At 37.3% G+C, this 16100-nt stretch overlaps 1 long non-coding RNA gene across 1 annotated transcript in view; it reads right to left on the bottom strand.

Moving 5' to 3' along the window:
- Positions 1–4559: 4559 nt before the first annotated feature.
- The window catches only part of LOC140696628 (uncharacterized), a 229391-nt gene continuing 217850 nt past the window's right edge, over positions 4560–16100 (bottom strand). The window contains exon 4 of the long non-coding RNA XR_012073133.1: positions 4560–4595. This is a non-coding gene — a long non-coding RNA (uncharacterized lncRNA). The remainder of the gene's footprint in view (positions 4596–16100) is intronic.

Genomic DNA, 16100 nt, shown 5'->3' with positions numbered 1-16100 from the left:
ATAAAGTTGCTACGAACATTTGTGTACAAGTTTTGCTGTAGATACATATTTTCAATTCTCTTGGGTATATCCCTAGAAATGGAATTGCTGTATCAGATGATAACTTTATACTTAATATAACTGCCAAACTGTTTTCCAAACTGGCTGCATCATTTTACATTCACACCAGCAATGCATGAGGGCTCCAATTTTCCCATATTCTTGCCATCACATTTTATTGTCCAGCTTTTTGATTACTGCCATGCTGGTGGGTGTTAAGTGTCATCTTATTTTGGTTTTGATTTGCATTTCCCTGATGCTTATTGATGTTGCACATATTTCCATATGCTTTTTGTATATCTTCTTTGGAGAAATGTCTATAAAAATCCTTTTCCCTTTTATCATTGTGTAGCTTTTAAAAAATACTTGAGTAGTGACAGTTTCATACGTGGAATACTAGATTCTTATCAGGGAGATGCTTTGCAAATATTTTCATATATATATGAATGACTGCTTTTTAAGAGCAGTTTTAGGTTCACAGCAAGATTGAGAAGAAGGTAAAGATTTTTCTTTTATGCTCCTTGACCCCAAACATGCATAGACTCCCCCCTCTATCAACATCCTCCACAGAGTGGTACATTTTTTACAAGTGATGAACCTACACTGATACATCATAATCAGTCAAAGTCTACAGTTCACTTTAGGTTTCACTCTTGATGTTGTATATTCAGTAGGTTTGGACAGATGCATGATGACATGAGTCAACCATGTAATATCAAGCAGAAGCGTTTCATTGATTGCCCTAAGAATGGTCTGTGCTCTGCCCACTCATTCCTCCCTTCCCCTAATACCTGGCAGCTACTACTGTTTTCCCTGTCCTCATAATTTTGCCTTTTCATATAATTTGCATGATTAAGTTCTTTTCAGATTGACTTCTTTCACTTACTAATAGGCATGTAAGGTTCCCCATGGCTTTTCATGGCTTCACAGCACAGTTCTTTTTAGTGTTGAATAATATTCTATTGTCTGACGTACCACAGTCTATTTATTCATTCACTTACTAAAGGACATCTCGGTTGCTTCTAAGTTATGACAATCATGGACAAAGCTGATATAAACATCTGTATTCAGGCTTTTGTGTGGACACAATTTTTCAACTCCTTTGGCTAAATGAGCACAACTACTTGATCATATAAGAGTATATTTAGGTTTATAAGAAATCACCAAACTGTTTTCCAAAGTGGATGTATTATTTTGCATTTTTAGTAGCAATGAACAAGGGTTCCTGTTGCTCCACATCCTCAACAGCATTTGGTGCTGTCAGTGTTCCAGATTCTGGACATTTTAATAGGTGTGTAGTAGTGGTATCTCATTGATGTTTTAATTTGCACTTCCCTGACAACATATAATGTGGAACATCTTTGCATATGTTTATTTGCCATCTGTTTATCTTCTTTGGTGAGGTATCTGTTAAGGTCTTTGGCTCATTTTCTAATTGGATTTCATGTTTTCTTATTATGGAATCTTGAGAGTTTCTTTTATATTTTGGATAATAGTCCTTGATCAAATATTTTATCTTTTGTAAATATTTTCTCCCAGTCTGTGGTTAGACTTTTTATTCTACTAACATTGTCTTTCACAGAACAGAAACTTTCAATTTTGAGGAAGTTCATATTATCAATTATTTCTTTCACATTTTATACCTTTTGTGTTGTTTCTAATTAATAACTGCCATACCCAATGTCTGTATTGTCTTTTCAATTTCTTGATGTCCTGTGAAGCAGAAACATTCTATGTATTCTCTGGTTGCTAGTATGTGCTTTTCAGGTTGAAAAAATTTTATGTTTAGCTTGTTAAGTATTTTTATCAAAAAAGGATATTGGATTTTGTCAATGCTTTTTCTGTGTCTATTGAGATGGTCATATGTTTTTGCCTTTTAATATATATACAACTGAATTTCAAATGTTAAACTAACCTTAAATCCCCTTTGACAGGGCATTTCATACTTTTTATATGTTACTTGATTCAGTTTGATATTATTTTGTTAATAATTTGGGGGATCTATACTTATAAAGAGTATTCATTTATAGTTTTTTGTGTTATCTTTGTTTAGCTTTGGTATCATGGCAATATTGGTCTCATACAATGAGTTTTGATGTATTCTTTCCTCTTTGTTTTTTGGAAGAATTTGCAATTTATTGGTATTAATTCTCTCTAATGGTTTACTAGCTTTCATCAGTGAAGTAATCTGGTCTTAGGCTTTACTTTGTGAGATTTTTTTTGACTGCTAATTCAGTATCTTTACTTGTTATAGATATATTCACATTTTCTACATGTTTTCTCTAAGTAGAGAATACCAATATAGAGACAGAAATTATTTTTTAAAAAAAGAATATATATATTCCAGCATCAGAAAGAACAATAACAAAAAGGAAAAACTCATTAAAAGTGCTCAATAACAGAATTGAGAGGCAGAAGAGTAAGTGAACTTGAAGACAGGTCAATTGAGATTATCCAGTCTGAAGAATATCCCAGGCTCTGTAAAATATCATGAAGCATATTAACATAAGCCTAAAGGAAATCACAGCAGGAGAGGAGAGAAAGAGGCAGAAAAAATACTTAAAAATAAAGACTCAAACCTATACACATCTAATGAAAAACATAAATTTACACATCTAAGGAGCTCAATAAACTCCAAGTAGGATAAAATTAAGGACAACATCTCAACATACCACATTTTTTGAAAGGCAAAAGCAAATTGGGATTCTTTAAGACAGCAAGGGAGATGCAACTCATCTCAGACAAGGAATCCTCGATATACTTAACAGCTGATTTCTACCAGAAATCATGAAAGCCAGAAAGCTGAGGGATGACACATTCAAAATGCTAAAAAGAAAAAGAATGCCAGCTAAGAATCCTATTATCCAGTAAAACTATCCTTCAGAATGAGACATCATTCCCATACTTTTGTTCTTTAAACATGGTTTCTTTTTGTTCTTGGAACATAGTTAAAATGGATGATTTGAAGTCTTTGTTTACTTTTAGTCCAATATCTGAGCTTCCTAAGGAAAATTTTCTATTGATTGCTCTTTTCATCTTATAAGCCACATTTCTTATTTCTTTGCATGTTTCATAGATTTTTGTTGGAAAAAAATGACATATTAAATAATATAATGCGGCAACTATGGAAATCAGAATCTCCCCCTCCCCGAAGTTCGTTGCTAATGCTGTTTGTTGTTATTTGGTGACTTTTCTGACCTAACTCTGTAAAGTCTGCTTTCTTCGTTATTTTTGGCCACTGAAATCTCTGCTCAGGTTAGTTGTCAGCTGATAATTAGGTATACATTTCCTCTCAATGCTTAGAACCACTGAGTCTCCTAAACTTTGACAAAAAGCTCTGTGTGCATGTTGGGATATACCTTCATCACTGAGCCAGGCAGTTGAGAACTCTGCCTTAGCCTTCACTTCCAGCTTGTGCAGAACCTCAGTGTTAGCCAAGGGTGAGAACTTCAGGCCTTTTGGGGTCCTTCCTGAGAATACACACAGCCCTGGGCAGCTTTCTAGATTACCAGGAATATCTTGGATCTTCCCAAAGTCCCTGTGGACATCTCATTTCCCAACTTTTCCTTTTAAGCTTTTTGATTAGCCTATTGTTTGCTCCAACTGTTATCCATGACTCAGGCAGCCATAATGCTAATAATTTCCTGTAATTATTTTTTTAAATAGCCCCAGAGAAAAGACCTTTCACATCAGAGCTCTAAGTAAGGTCAAATAATGCCAGTTCTCTGGGAACAGAACTTTGAAGGCACTCCAACTATATTCTGCTCCTTGTAATGGCTGCCAGACTGCTGGTTTTCACTGTGATTACAGGCTGTTAGTTTTCAAGGCCGTCACTGAGCTGGAGAGCGTGGATGAGAACAGGGCAAGTTAAAATGACCCAAAACTCACTGTTCTTACCATGATTCGGCTTTCTTGAATAAATGCTTCCTGAATTCTTGAAATCCTTTGGTTAATTCCCAAACTTTTGAAGAAATTGATTCTGACCACTTTTGCCAATTTTCTCATTGCTTTTATGGGGGAGAGAACTTTCAGAATTTCTTACTCTCTCTCTTTTGTTGACATCACCTAACAAAAGTTTTTTAAGAGAAGAGCAAAAAGAGGCAAGGGATAAAGAAGGGTATAAGAAGAGAAAAAAATACAAGAAAGACAAAACTGGAAATTTCCAAGCAGCTGTATTTGCACGAATGCTACTTCTCTGTACAAAAAAATTATAATTGCTTCTTAATCCCAACCTCACTGGCAGAATATTCTTGCCCAATATGAAGCTTGTAACTTTATAGTTCCCTATTTCTCAAAGGGTAGCCACCCTCCCAGTTAGGCGAGCCTCTGCCCATGTCAGTACGTCCCTGCTCCCACCTCCTACCCACACCCATACTGTAGCTTATTGCTTCAGTCTCAGGCTCTGGCTGGAGATGGCTATGCTGATGCCATCACTGCCCTCAAGTAGGAAGAAAACATGAGCTGAAGAGATTACCTGTGACAGGGCCAAAGCAGCGATGGGTTCCTGTTCTGCCCAGATTTGGGCTGCTGATTGCCAGCCCAAAGATTTTTTTATCCTGTAGGGATAGAATAAAAGTTTTTCCCAGTTTGTTCAGACAACAGAGAGATGAGAGTGACCATTAGAATCAAATTCGGAAAGAACAAGTAGAACAAAGCTAATCTAGCCCTGATGTCACACTGCTCACTGCAGCCAGTGACAAGAGAAAGTTGTGACCAGTGATTTCACTGTGTGTTGGGTCCTCTATCTAAGGGAAGTTGCCTTGGCTGGAATATTTCAGATCCTGCACATAGCGACAAGAAGCCAATGAGAAAGTACATATTTAAGAACTGAAAGAAAGGGTAGGTTTGAAGAAAAAAGGAACAGAGTTAAATGTGGTTCAGTAGTTTCTACATCATTGCTGAATCTGAGCCTGGTGCCAAGTGACCTCTCTCTTAGTTGTCTGATTCATGCAGTAATTAGTTATAGTCCTAGCTGATGGTTTTACAAAACAAGTTATATTAATCCATGTCATTTGGGCCAATTTGGTTGCTTTCAGAGTCCTTAGATAAAAAAGAAATTATCCCCTTTATAATAAAGCAGAGATATCAAAACCTGAATGTCTTCAACTGACCATCTGCTACCCAATTTTGCTACCCAATCAACAGTTCTCATCACACTGAGCTTAACTGTCTTTCCACATTCTATCAAATTGATCTTCAACCTTAATAATTTAGATATTAGGGAAGCCACATTTAAATGGTCCTTGTAGCAGGATTTTTCCTACTTCTTTTGAAAGGTAGGTAAATATTCATTTGATATCTAATAGGAAGTTCCTCTGCTTTCATTGCAGAAAAAAGACATTTATATGTACACAACTTGCATTTATGGTAGCAAACGCTAATCACTCATTTAGTACTTTAACTCAAAGATTATATAATGTTTTCTTTAAAAATGCTTTAAAAATATTAAACACTCAAAATGAATGGAAACAAATTTCTGATTTTGAACTTTTATGGAAAATATACTTTCAAGGAAGTGTGAAAATTTGAACACTGCAGTATCAATGAAAATAAATTACATTTTTCATAAACTCATGATAAACTGTTTATTAAGGAGCTAAATTCTAGCAACTTCTAAAAATAATAGAATAAGGATTTATCTGAAGAAGCCCTTGTGTTTTGATGTGGTATTAGATCTTATTTACCACATACAAGGCAAAATATTCATAAATGCATTTTTGTCTTTTCACTTGAAAAATAAAAAATTGTTAGAGGCAATATGTTAATTTAATTGTGTTTTTTCTTGTTTCTGACTAATCTTGCATACTCAAAAAGGGAAACAGTTGGGATCACTCCTTATGCTAAATTGATAATACTTTAAATAAATTATTGGTATTGGTATTTGAACATAGATATTAATCCCTTGATTGAAAAGACATTAAAACAGTTCTTTAGTCATCCAATGACAGAAAGTCAATTATCATAGTGGGTCATAATACTGTATTCATTTAGAAAGTATTCTTCAACACAATAAACTAGGAAAGTTATTTTTGAGGCAGTGTCTTGGAGGTATTAATAATTTTTTCAACTATCAGAAATAATATAAGCCACCCCTGAATGCAAATCTGTCCACTTTTCATGAATTTGGTACAGTTGTTCAACATATTTCCAGAACTGAAATAGTCACTGTTTCTCTCTTGACTCCTGAAAAAATTCAGACAGCTGGAAACTAGGCTGGAATGCAACACTAGCAATTAAACTAAAAATGTAAGACTTTTAAAAAAATTATTTTGCATAGAAAACATTTTTCTACATAACTAGTTGCTCTAGTATTATCTACTATATATTCAAAGTTTGCAGAAAGGCAAATGTTCCCTCAGAGAGTACCAGCCCAAGTACCAGTAGATTGTCTGACCATGTAGTATCTATCCCCAGGGGCAGTTCCAAGCCAAGGGCACAATGGTCTGTGGAGCTCACCAAAAGGCCAGATGTTGCTACTAGGATGTTCCAAGGCCTGGCATCTGGGTCTTGGCAAGCCCCAGAGATAGCCTTGGGTCTTGTGCCTATTGCTAAAATTGGACAAGAGAGAAAGTTCCACAGTGCAGTCTAAATGATTCTGAAGGGATGTACAGGAATGAAAAGTAATTCAGAGAAACAGTAGCTTTTTGTAAATTACTGGTTTGTCTATACCAATTAAATACACTCGGAGAATGCCAAAATAGTTTCAAGGCTTGGAACAATAATTTTTCATTGACTCTAAACGTGTTCTAAGTTAATTGTACCAATCAATTAAATCATTTTTCCAGTAACTTGAGAGTGAACACACATCTTTCAGTGTAAGTAACAACAGAAGGAAGGCAGCCATAGTCTTACTCTCAGATTTCATATAGATCTTGAGTGTTCTAAACTATTCTTCATTCCATTTCTGTAAAATTTAAGGTTTGAAATGTAGAAGTCATAATATGTCTGTCAGAATATACAGATGAATTGTTTTATGGATCTGATTTTGCAAAGATATTGTTTTTCTTGGAGGTATAAACTGTAGATTTATAGGTAGATTCTGAGAAATAGCACAGTAATAATAAGAACTTTGAAAATTTATGACTTCAACTCAGTAATTCCAGTACTTAGAAATCTGTCCATAGAAATTAATTAGATATGGACAAAGGTTTATTTATAAGGATGTTCATCGTGAAGGTAAATAACTAAATACTGATACAAATATCTAATAACAGGGGATGTTATACACAATAGGGTATTCTGTAGCATTAAAATCACTTTTAAGACTTCAATTGGCATAGAAAAATGCTCATAATATATCAAAGACAGAAGATAAAACTATATAAACAACAGAGCCCCAATTTGAAAAAAAAAAATCAGGTGTATACTGACTCAAGACTAGAAAAAAAATATAAAAGCATTGGCATTGTTATGTCTGGATAATGAATTATGGGTATTTTCAATTTTCTTCTTCATTAATTAGCACTGTTAATCTATATTTTAAAGATCATACAACAAAATCTTAAAACACACAAATAGGAATTAAAACGTGTATTATTATTGTATTAGCAGAATGATATGACCTGAAAAGGCTGAAAATCAACCACAACTTTTTCAAACATGAAACTGCAAATTCTCCAGCTGCTCTTGGGAATGTCCCCCAAGGGCTGGGATTTCGTTTTCTTTCCTGAGGATATGACAACAAATTAAAGGAGGAATCTTAATACTACTGCTCTGGTGGAAAACTACGTGTGAAAAGGAAAAGAAAAATAGACTTTTAAACTAAAATAACACTTTGGAGTATAGTTAACAGTGCTGCATTAAGAAATGATTTTAAAATGGGAAACAATTTCATAATGATAAGTGACCTTGTGATAAAATCAGTTTATTTCAATTTATTCCAAATTTTAAACCACTTAGAGTTTCCTTCCCAAGACAGATACCCTGCTCATTTCTCCTATACTTAACACTGAAAATTAGTCACAGCATTCTTATCGGGCTTCTGTTTTTCTGTGAGAGATTTTCAGTCGTCCTTATTTTGTATTACCATTTTATCTACTTCCAGTGTCTCTTATGAATGCTTTTCATTATATCAATGTATTAGGTTATTTATATATATATTTCCAAAATACCTGGAATTTGAATATTTTAAGTATTTAATAGCAATATCTATACGTTTTCATACAAATTTCATGTTTAATCACAAACATAAGGCTCTTCTAATACCATCCTGGCATCTGGCTTAGTATTTCACTTACTCGGGGTTTAATTTTCACTAAACAGGTTTTTTTAAAAATTCCAAACAAAATCATTCTATGTTAGATGTAATCGATGTTAGATGCTCATTTAGCGATGAGTCTGAGAGGTGGGAATGACTTTCAACATGGTATCAAGAGAACAATGCATTAGATCAGGCTCGCTCTCTTTCTGAGGACGGCAGCAGCATGAGCTCAGCTGGGCCCCACGGTCCTCAGCCCAGCCCTCGGCAGAAGCAGTGAATTCAGCCATAACTACAGCAGAGTCTGATCATTCTCCTGATGAAATTACACTGATCTAATTTGCACGCTGTGAAGACATTTGGCACTGGCTGGATCTGAGCCTTGACATCTTCATTGGAACTAAAAGTACACTAAGAACTGACATTACATTTCACGTTCTCTTCTGCCAGGTTGTGGCATTTCGTCCTCTTTAAAGGCATTATTTCAAGAACATTTAATTTGGCTTTGATGTGTCTGCCATTTTGCTGGGTGGAACATACTGCGCCAGGAAAGCTCAGCTGTAATAAAGTTTGGCACCAACAGCCCACCATATACCTGCACCATCCTGTGCAATTTAATTGGCATTCAGTGGGTTGATAAATGGATTGGCTTAATGAGACAATATACTTGACATATGCAGGACTCTCCTGAGGAATGGGATTCATTTTTTCACTTCACACATCAACATGTTACAGATACCAACACAGTCACCTCTAGCAGTCAAGCTGCAGCCAACGGATGCCATCCACTGGGCTGACCAATAACATTGTTATCTTGCAGCCATCTCCCTCCTTTCTCCCTCAGCACCCAGCAAAATCCGGCTTTTAAATTTTATCGTCTTTTGTATCTTCCCAGACACAAGGAAGAAGATAGCCCTCGTGTTTTATTTACATAAATCTGTATTTTCCAGGAGATCAAACAGCCTCGCGGTCTAAACAAATTAGTTTTACATGCTGTAAAACCATGACAGTACTATAAAATACAAGTAATCATGAATTCTAAGTATAACTACTGATACAGTCAATCATGTATAAGAGCAAGTGGGTGCCATGCTATCTCCAGAAATGCTGGTTTCAAGAATGAATTAATTAAAACAACAAAGAGACATCATTTTTCACCACTCAGATTAGCAAAGATTAAAAAGAACCATAACGCCGAGTGCTGGCAGGAAAGCAAGGAAACAAATGCCTCATGCGCTGCCGGTGGGATTCTCAATTAATACAACTTTTCTGGAAGGCTAACAGCAGTATATACCAAAAGCCTTAAAAATGGGCATAGCATTTTGCTAAGCACTTCTACTTCTGAAAATATATCCCAAATAAATAAAGATATACCTAAGATGAATATTCAACAATGATCATCACATTGATTGTAACAGGAAAAAAATTTACAACATTCCAGAAGTCTAAAAAAAAGGAGATTGCCTAAATAAAATACAGAATGCCTATAGGGTAGAAGACTACACAGTCATTAAGATGATGTAGTAGAAATATTTGTCATGGAAAAATGTTCTTGATGGCTTTTACGCCGGAAAAGTTTTATAAAACACTAGCTTCATTACTAATCATCTTTTTTAGTGTGAAAAATTTATATAAAATATATCCACGCTCACACTCAAAGCAGCCAAAGATAAATATCAAAATAGTAATTATGCTTGCCTCTGCAGGTAGGATCAATTAGAGTTTCTTTTTCATTTTTTTCTCAATGGTTATCTTTATTTTTAAACAAATGATTTATTTAAAGGATTTAATTAAGATGGCATTTTAAACTTCTCAGGGAATTTCTTTCTGACAATAATGTGATTTTTGGAAATTCTTTTACTGTGTCATGAGTCAAATCGTGCCCATGTATTTCAATTCTTCTTACGGTTCCTGGTCATGTAAGAATTCAGTTGAATAGCTGCCCAGATAGATAACCCATTTTAGACAAATGAAGTTTCTACCACCAGCTTCCTTGGATTTCCCGGTTCACTAGTAACAGCTTAGTAGCAGAGAGCAGTAGATTTTTAGAACACAGCTGACATTCAAAAGAGTTCTGGAGTACACATCTCCTAGCCACAGTCTTCATTAAATAAATACTGCTTAGTCTATTTCAGTTTTGGGTTTTTTTGTTTTTTGTTTTGGGGGTTGTTTTTTTTTTTTTTACAATGCTGAGGACTTCTAAAAAGACAGGAAATATAAGGATCTGGACATGAAAAGGTTATTTATTTAGATTTCCTAAGGACCCACAGGAACCATATTGTGCCTGGCAATAGGAAGGATAGGGTACCCTGCCTTCGAGTCTGCTCAGGCAAATAGAGAATGGAAGATAATTGGGATGAAATGAAAGTGCTTTAAAAGGGAGATCAGTTTAGGGGAGCCAAAGTGGTCCATAATGACCAACTGGAGGGCTCGGTCAGCACTTCCACCCAGGCAGGACGAGGTGCCACGTGAAAGGCATCCAGGGCAGCTGCACCGATCACAGCTCAGCTGTCCTCCGCGCCTTGACGCTACCTGCCTCTGGCTTGCTTCCTGCCTCTGAGGTGGGGAGGACGCCCACAAGCCGCTGCTCCTCATTTCAACTGGGTGCCAGCTTGATGCTGCTCTCCATTCTGCTCCAAAGGAAGTTCCAACATGCAAATAAGCCCAAGGAAATGAAAAAATGAAACGGCGTGTGACAGTTTCTAATTACTGCATAAAAACAACATATGGAAACTTCATTGTCCATTTCATCTCCCAACATGTACTGTCAAGGCAGACTTCTTTTACTCTATCACTCTCTTGAGCATTTGGACCTGATTTACTTCAATAAGGAGGTTAAAAAAAATCTTTCTGATAGGATGATAGTATGTTTTAAATTTTTAAACACCTTGATTGTTGAGAGGTCTTCATAATCTTGCTCTATTTTCCATTTTAGAGTCCACTGTATTCCAGTTAGTTACTTCTATTCCCCAGGGTGGTTAACAATCTGGATTAAAGTTGTCCATTCGTCAAAAGTTTAAATTAACTACCCCTAAGTACCTTTTATAAATGCTTGACTGGGTCCCTAATCACTTATTAAAGGAGGCAGGAGGACTGATTCAGCACTTGTAGTCTCCTTAAATGTTCTAAAGGCATATGCATGAAAGGGCGAAAAAGAAAAATCAAGCAATGCTTGGTGACCCAAAAAGTATCAGTAAGGCAAATAAAAAGCCAAAGTTAGTGAAAGCAATGTGTTGAGGTAGAAAGGCTGGATTGAGGGTCAAGAGCCCTGGAGTCTGGTCTGCTATGCCACAACTATATCTGTGTGATCTCAAGTAAATTCTCCCACTCCCCTCCTCTTTAAAATAGGATTTAGGGGATCAGATTTCTAAGATTCCTTTCTTCTTTCCTGCATTCTCAGACTGCATAGGCTGATTTAAGTACTGCCTGTTTTTTATATGGGACAAGATCCTGCCTACCAAAGGCTGCTTGCATTTAAAATGCTAACCTAAGGGTAAAATTTGAAAGTTGAGGCAAGACCAAGAAAGCAAGGCATACATCAAGTGCCCATTTGCTAAAAGCAAAACCTTCCAGTTTCTCCTCTCGTCCCCTCTGGCCACAGAAGCAGAGTCAGTTAATGAATCAGAAAAAAGCTGGTTACCAGATGTCCTGGCTTATTAACACACACATCGCATTCTGTAATGGCATTCACAGAGCAAGCTGTGTGGAACCAAGAGATGGAAACAGCGAAGTTCTCCTCTCGCGTGAGCTACAAAAAGTGGGTGTGTTTTGGTGAATTCAGGAATCGGTGCTGCACAAGTTCGTTTTAAGCGATAATCAGGCTTTCGATATGTGGGGAGCTTGTCTGGGTTACAAAGAACCATTTCTCCAGAGTCACAGGCTATCACACTCCCTCTTAGCCCTTCCTTTTCCCTCTAATCTGCAGAATTGCCAACGTGAACTCTTACATGCAGAAAGAAAGACATCAATAATAAACGTAGCAGTAAGGCAAAGGAAAAGCCAATTCTGTTTGATTGGTTTTCACCACAGCTAATTTTAAAGCCACCCATTGTTCAGCTCTGCAGTCTAATTTTATGTTAATATCCTGAAAGTTGTCAAATCTTGGCAAAACCTATGCATAAATTACACAGGAAGTAGCTCACAGGAGGGGGAAAAGTAATGACTGTCATGGTTAGCCAAACCCATTAATAGTCTGACAAGCAATAACCCAGGAGCTCTGGTCAACTGCTGCAGACATCTGTGAAACTTTCGCAATTAATATCATTTTTTCCTTTTTTTTTTTTGTTGGAAGAGGTATCAGCTGCGAAATAGCATGCAACTGACTGATCATTATCAGCTCTGCCCGTAAGGATTGGGTTGCAGTAAAGATTGGGTTTATCGTCTCTTGGTTGACCACTGCCCTGTTATTTACAAAAAGCTACCTTAAAAAAAAAAAAAGTAATGCCATGTTTCTCAGCACAGAGATTGACTGTATTTAGAAGATGGATACCAATGGTTTGTGGCTACGCAAAAAATACAAAGATGCTTCGATCTCCAATTCATTACTGATTTTTCAGCCTGTGAGACAGAAAAGAAATACAGATGGAGAAACTTTAGAATCTCTCTTCAGAGCTGCACCTTAGGTCCTAGGCTTGCTGGGAGATCATTTTTGTGCCTTCTCCTACCCTTTTCCATACCATGTCAGTATACTTTTTTTGTGAATAAGGGCTTCAGGGGAAAGTAAATGTATCAACCTTATTGGTTAGTGTCTGTGCCCTGTTGGTGGTTAAGATATTTTTAATATTTCTTTGTATATATGTATATGTATAGTGTACACTCATACATAATCTGTTGTTCATTTTCCTAGGGAATATTGCTGGGAGAATTAGCTGAGTCTCCCAGTATGCCTGTAAAGGCTACCCAATCTTTCCCCACAGCTGTTAAAGCTGATGCAATCTAGCAAAGTGCCTGGCACTGAGTGGATATTCGAAAACATTTGTTGAATGAACTAGTGGGTGGATGAATGGACAACTGTCAGCAGGGTATATTCCCATTTAAGACCTTGCTATTGCAGCTCCATTTATGGATTTTATGCAGAACTTCCTTGCTGCTAAAAATCCCTGCCTGTGTGTAGGGTTTTCTCAGAGAATGCTGACAGATGACTTGCTCTTACAGCGTATAGCAATCTGAAATGTCTGCCTTACAGAATCAGTTGGTCACCAAGCTCTTCCCAAGCTTCCTGCTTCGTCCAGGTCCTATGCTTGGGAGGGGGGATCAGAAGGAGAATGAAGCACAGTTTTTGCTATCATTGAACTCTCAGAATATTTAGAGGCACCCAAGCAGAAAAGGATTCCAACAAAACATGGCACATGCTAGAACACAGGTTTCAGCAGGCTTCAAGGAGCAGCACACTCTTCCTGGCTTGCAGGGAAAGGTGTTGTGGTCAAGAGGCACTTAGGCTGGGCTGTGGTAACAAACAGCCTGGCAAAGAGGATGAGGAAAGGCTTTCAAGGCTCAAGGTCTGCATGTGTAGGGATACAGAAGAGCAAAAGCATAGACTTAGAGAACAGTGAGATGGCCGGTGGCTAGAAGCAGAGGGCATGCGAGGACGTGGCAGGGGATGAGGCTGGGAAGATGAACTGAGCTAGGATAAGAAGTAGCCTAGGTGCCTTACTCGTGACAGCGGAGTTCATCCTGCAGGTAACTGGGGACAAATGGAAGCCTTTAATCAGAGAAACAAGTCTGTAGGTATTGCCTATGCTTACCAGTAGTAGTTAGGGAGGGGCAAGGGAGGGGAAGGAGAGAGAGTGGAATCCTGGTCGGAAGTCACTTCAGTAGCCTCAGAGAGAGACAACGAGAAAGGAGAAGCAACAGATTTTGAAGACATCTCTGAGGCAGAACTGTCAAGACTGAGTGATTGATTGCATGTGGGGTAAAACAGATGTAACAGAGGATGACTCCCAGCTTTGCGTAAATGGTAAAGCTTTCAGTTAAGACAAGGACACTGAAAAACAGCTGACTAGGGTAGGTGTAAGTGTGAGGGGACTGCAAGAACACAGTGGAAGACACATGTCAGTTTTCCAGAGACCAGTCTTTGGAAAATAATAAGTATCTCTACACTAAACCATTTCCAACTATCACCAATAAAGTCAACAAACCAAACAAGAACAAAACCAAATCTAACAGATGCTTATCAAAGGCGAACACAATTGGAAAGACTTCCTCTTAAGGCATAATCAGGATGAAAAATAACTAAAATAAACAATAAATCAGTCCTCTGAACTTACAGAAAAGGAGCTCATTAACAGAACGCTATTTTCAGCCTCTGAGTTCTAAGGTTTCTGAACTGACGACAATGAAATGCTCAGCCTGACCTATTCCTTCTCCTTTTCCTAGATATTACAGTAACATTTACCAAATGAAAAGGATATTCATAAAATGCAAAACCCCCAAATAGTCAAAGTCTCCAATTTGGCAACACATGTGGATTCCTCTCTAGCCTTGTCAGAATAGAACATATTCTGGACAAATCAAGAAAGAAGTATTGGAGCACTCACAGAAATGAATGCCAGCTGCCTGAAGAACAAGTTTGCTGTCATCGTGGGACACATCATTTTTAGAAACAATGACCCATTTGGCAGCTTCACACATGTTCCCATCTCTGAAAGCTTTCCAACATTCCAGGCCCTACTTTATTTAGGTTTGGGATTTTCTGGAGTACAAATCTTCAGTGAAGCAAGTGCAGAATCTTAATTCCACTCCGCATTACTCGTTCCATTCACGCTTTTTTTTCCCCCTCATTGTGTTACCAACTCTTGCCTCACAGCCTCAGAGCCCTTGTCTTGGCACCTCATATCAAATGACAGCACTCTGGAATATCTAATTATTTCACTGTTGAACTTGTACAGCTGTCGAAGATGATCTGTTAAACAGTGCTGGTCCTCTGACTTTTGAAAATAGCCTTTATCACATGAAGGAGATGGCTTTCCTCATTAGAAAAAGTTTCATTTTGACCCACTCAACATCAGAAAGGCCCTGAGTTACTATTATTCAAAACATCAAGCTCTACTTTTTCAGGTTCCATTGGATTGGTACTGATTACATACAGTTTACAAAATGTAGGGATTTAGGTGTCCCAGGACCCAGAAAGTACTCCACCCATCTCTAAGTATCTGACAATATCACTCTTCTTTGACTTTTCAGACTTTAAATGGGTCTCTTAGCATATAGTGGGACTGTCCAGCATATGAACTCTAAGTCAAAAGAAATTTCCTGGAGAATTTCTAACCTATAGACCTCGATTGAGAGAGATTCTGGGGAGCTAAGTGTTTTCTCTTTCGAAGGGGAGGTCAGTCTAAGTTTCAGGGAAAGGAAGTAGGGTCACAGAAGTAAGAGTGGTGATCCAGGCAAAGAACAGCCCTTTGTTGGGGGAGTGCAAGGTGGTAGAGCCGCGGGAAGCAAAGAGCCCGAGTCTTCAATGAAGGCCTTTGACTTCTGAACTCACGATCTCTTCATTCTTTACGGGCTTTTCTTCCATGTCAATTGCTCTTTTGTTCATGGCTGCCTTTTAACCTGATTTCCACTGTAGGGTGATGATTTTTTTCCCCTTCTCCATCTTTTGGATATTTAGACACAAATAGTCTAAATAATTCCTCCAAGTTCTTTGTGGAAGTGGGCATTTTATTTTTTTTCATTTCATTCAGATTCACAGTTTGAGTTATAATTGTTCTGCTATGAAATGAATGCAATGTTTTCCAACATTATTATAACCAGAAGTAGACAAGAATATGCATATTGTTCTTCATCTCATAAATCACTTTCACAAGACATCTCATTTATTAATTCATAATTCTTGAATAATTGTTAATTTGAGACCACCAGAAGT

This window comes from Vicugna pacos, chromosome 5, assembly GCF_048564905.1.
Source record: "Vicugna pacos chromosome 5, VicPac4, whole genome shotgun sequence".
NCBI lineage: Eukaryota > Metazoa > Chordata > Mammalia > Artiodactyla > Camelidae > Vicugna > Vicugna pacos.
Note: the sequence above shows the minus strand (reverse complement) of the source record. Positions and strands in the feature narration are given on the sequence as shown.